Genomic DNA, 4,814 nt, shown 5'->3' on the forward strand with positions numbered 1-4,814 from the left:
GAGGAAAACTAAATTAAAGCAAAGTAGCAAACTGAATTTGAGAAGGAACAAGACTAAAAATCCTAAAACCTAGATAGAGGAGAGCTCCTCTCTTTATAGAAAACTACATCTAAAACCTAAAATTGTGTGAATGAAAGTTGAATGAATGATTCCCCCTTTCCAGCTCCACTCTGCAGCCTCTAATCAGTATTTTTGAACTTGAAACTGGGCCAAAAGTAGCTCAGAAATTGCCCCCAACGTTTTCTGTAAAATGCAGCACATGACGCTAGTCACGCATACGCGTCAGCCACGCGTATGCATCGCTTGCCTCTTACACTGGTCACGCTGATCCTGCGACGCGTAGGCATCATCTAAATGCAAGGCAACTATGGCAAAATGCATATCATTTTGAAGCTCCGGATGTTATCTTTCCAACGCAACTGGAACTGCCTCATTTGGATCTCTGTAACTCATGTTATGATCAATTTAGTACGAAGAGGTCAAGATTGACAACTTAGCAATTTTTTCAATTTCTTGTGTTCCTTCCACTTTTGCATGCTTCCTTTCCATCCTCTAAGCCATTCTTGCCCTATAAACCCTGAAAACACTTAACAAATATATCACGGCATCGAATGGTAATAAGAGAGGATTAAAATTAGTAAATATAAGTCCAAAGAAACATGTTTTCAATCATAGCACATAATTAGGAAGGAAAATGTAAAACATGCGAATTATATGAATAAGTGTGAGATTAATGGATAAAATCCACTCAATTTAACACAAAATATACCGTAAAATAGTATTTTTTCAGTGAATGGGTGTTGGACGCCCACTAGGGGGTGTGAGTGCGCTCCCTTGATCCCTTTGTGGTGTTGAACGCCAGTTTTGGGTGTTCAACGCTGAACTCTGTCCTCTTGGGGCGTTGAATGCCAGAAAGAGGGTAGTTTGGCATTCAACGCCTGTTTTGGACCTCCATTTCAAAAGACAAGTATAAACTATTATATATTTCTGGAAATCCCTAGAAGTTAGCTTTCCAAGGCCATTGAGAGCGCATTATTTGGACCTCTGTAGCTCAAGATATACTCGTTGGAATGCACGGAGGTCAGGAGTTGATAACACCTGCAGTACTTTCTTTGCCTCTGAATCAGACTTTGCCAAAACTTGCCAAATTCTCCCAAAAATCACCTAAAATCATAAGAAAAACACAAAACTCAAAGTAGCATCCAAAAAGTGATTTTTGCACTAAAACCTACTAAAAGTTGATAAAACTTAATAAAACATAACCAAAAACACTAGAAAAATAGTACTAAAAAGGGTATAAAATATCCGCTCATCAATTACAAAAGAAGGCGAAGGAGAGTTATTCCTGAGTTTACGGGGTGAAGCTTGATCTTCAGGAGACCCTGGAGAAGGCCAAAGAAAGATATGCTATTCTTGAGGAGTCTGTGGCCAAGGGGATGGACGAGATGTTTGCTATCCTGAAGGCTCAAGTCCAAATCCTTGCCCCTGAGGCCAATCTTTCTCTATTCAATCAAGATAATATTGTGGTGGACGGGGAGATTGTCTCGGCCCCTGAAGATGACGAGGAGGAGGCTTTGCCTGATCCGAAGTCTTCGGGTGCTCAAGTCGGCCAGACCTCTCAGACTCCCGAGGTCCTTTCTAAAGTCGTTAACGCCAAGATCTCTCCTTCACCACCTGGTGCCATTCCCGCTATGTCTCTGTTCACCCTCTGACCCCTCCTACCCGAGGTAAGGATGTCGTGACTGGGGAGGACCTTAATCCTCTACTTGGCCCTTCTTCGTAGCTCTTTGTAGTTTTTTCTTCCATTGTTAGATGGCCCGACTTGTGGGTCTTGATGAACAATTTTAACTTGTAATAGTTAGTAGTTTTTTGGACAAACTTACTTTTTCTTTTAAGTTATTTTTCAAACACTTTTAAAATATAAAGAGCCTTTCTTCACTTTGATAATGATTTTAGCTCTTCCAATAACTTTTTTCTGAACTGGCTCATGGCTAATATAGCTACTTAGTTGGGGATTATACCTTGACAACTTTTAAGGCTGTTTCTTTGCCAGTTTTATGTGGAAAACTTGCTTATATAGTTTTCCCTTTTATGAGTTCCGATTTCATTTAATCAAACTTTACTAAGTTCTTTTTACACTTTGTTTTTATTCTGCCTTGATTCTAAGGTCGGTCGTCACGAGTTGTTTATATAACTTCTTACATTAACTTATACCCATCGCTTCATCTTATTGACCATTTTAGGTCGGGCAATGATTTTCACAGTTTGTCGAGTTTAAATTAATGCATTTTTATAGGAAACTTTTGAAAAAGAAATGGAATTGTATTAATAAACGAATAATTCCTTTACATAAATTTGCTACTATGGATTTTTTATTACCCTTAGCCGTTGCTGTGGTGCCTCATTAAAATCCCCTTCGGAAAAAAAAACCCTTTTTTATGGGAAAAAATCTTAAGGTTCGGAAAATGAGTACACCAGGGAACAAGGTATGCTATCTAACTGTAGTATTTCTTCAAATTGCATGCGTGCCACAACCTCGTGAGCTCCTTCCCTTGCAGGTTGGACACTTTGTAGTAGCCCTTTCCTGAGACTTCGACAATCGTGTAGGGTCCTTTCCAATTTGCAGCTAGCTTTCCTTTTGCCTAACTTCTGAACTATGATGTCATTTCGGATTACTATGAAGTTGTTTGTCACAAAATTTCCTTTGGTCACCTTCTGATTGTACCTTAGGGTTATTCTCTGTTTTAGTTCTTCTTCTCTGATTCGAGCTTTCTCTCAGACTTCTGGAAGGAGGTCGAGCTTTTCCTTTTGCACTTGGATATTGGCCTCTTCATTGTAGAATACAACCCTAGGTGACTCTTTAGCAATTTCTATGGGAATCATCGCTTCCATTCTGTAAGCAATTCGGAAAGATGATTCCCCAATTGTGGAATGAGGGGTTATCTGATATGCCCATAAGGTTTGAGGGAGCTCGTCAGCCCATGCTCCATTTGCTTCTTGTAGTCGGCATTTCAATCCGGCTAATATGACTTTATTTGTAGCTTCAGCTTGTCTATTAGCCTGAGGATGTTCCACTAATGTGAATTGGTGTTTTATTTTAAGATCGGCCACCAAATTCCTGAAGGTCAAGCTGGTGAATTGCATTCCATTGTCTGTGGTGATAGAGTGGGAAACCCAAAACCTCGTGACAATATTCTTATAGAGGAACTTTTGACTTCTCTGGCATCGATCCACTTATTAAAGTAGTCGATCTCCATTATGAGGTATTTGAGTTGTCCTAGGGCTTGGGAAAATGGTCCGAGAAAATCGAGTTCCCATTTTGCAAATGGCTAAGGAAAGGTGATGCTAATAATCTCTTCAGAAGGTGCTACATGAAAATTGGCATGCTTCTAGCAAGGTGGACACTTTTTAACGAACTCGGCTGCTTCTCTTTGTAAGGTTAGCCAGAAGAAGCCGGCCCAAATCATCTTCTTGGATAGTGATGGGGCTCCTAAGTGATTCCCACATATGTCCTTATGTACTTTCTCTAAGACCCCCTTTGTGTTAGAGGTCGGGACACACTTTAATAAAGGGGTTGATGTGCCTTTTTTATATAGGACGTTGTGGACCAATGTATAATTTTGTGCCTTCTTTATAAGTCTTTGAGCCTCTTTTTTGTTCTTAAAGAGGACATCAAATTTAAGATAGTTGAATATAGGGGTCATCCATCCTAAATTTTGGTTAGATACAGTCATCACATTCAAGATGTCATCTCCCTTTGATATTGATGGTGTATGGAGAGTTTCCTGGATGAGGCTTCTATTGTTGTCCCCTGGCTTAGTGCTGGCTAGCTAGCTTAGAGAGGGCAACTGCTCGAACATTTGATTCCCGAGTTATATGCCAAACTTCTCCTTCCGAGAACATTGACAGTTGTTCCCGTGCTTCCTCTAAGTATTTCTTCATGTTGGGGTTGATAAACCCCAATTTGACGGTTTATCTTGTATTGAATTTAGGGTATTTTGATGATCTTTTTCTTGCATTTAACCTATGAATTAGCATGGTTTTGTAATCTCTCCCGTATTTGTGCTTAAGTGTAAAAACATGCTTTTTAAGCCTTATTTTGATGAATTCTAATTCCTCTTTGATTCCATAAGATGCCTTGATGTGTTTGCTAGTAATTCCAGGATTGAAATAGGCTAGGCATGGATCAAAGGGAGCAAGGAAGGAAGCATACAAGTGGAGAGAAGCATGAAAAGTAAAAAAAGTAAAATCAGCCAAAGCACGCGCACGTGCACAAGGCGCTCACGCGCACATTGCAAAATCTGATTTCAAGTATTTTCTGGCTGAAATTGAGGGACCTGAGCAAAAATCTGATTCAGAGGCTAAAAAGGACTGCAGATGCTATTGGATTCTGACCTCCCTGAACTCGAAGTGGATTTTCTGGAGCTACAGAAGCCCAATTAGCGCGCTCTGAATTGCTTTGGAAATTAGACATCCTGGGCTTTCCAGAAATGTATAATAGTCCATACTTTTCCCGAGATTTGATGGCCCAAACAGGCATTCCAAGTCAGCTCAAGAATTATGGCATAAAACGCCGGAACGTGCACAAGAATGGGAGTTAAACGCCCAAACTGGCACAAAAGCTGGCGTTCAACTCCAAGAAAAGTCTCTACACATGAAAGCTTCAATGCTCAGCCCAAGCACACACCAAGTGGGCCCGAAAGTGGATTTTTATGTCATTTACTCATTTTTGTAAACCCTAAGCTACTAGTTATCTACAAATAGGACATTTTACTATTGTATTTGACATCCTGGAATCTTTTGATCACTTTAGA

This window comes from Arachis hypogaea, chromosome 9 (assembly GCF_003086295.3).
Source record: "Arachis hypogaea cultivar Tifrunner chromosome 9, arahy.Tifrunner.gnm2.J5K5, whole genome shotgun sequence".
NCBI lineage: Eukaryota > Viridiplantae > Streptophyta > Magnoliopsida > Fabales > Fabaceae > Arachis > Arachis hypogaea.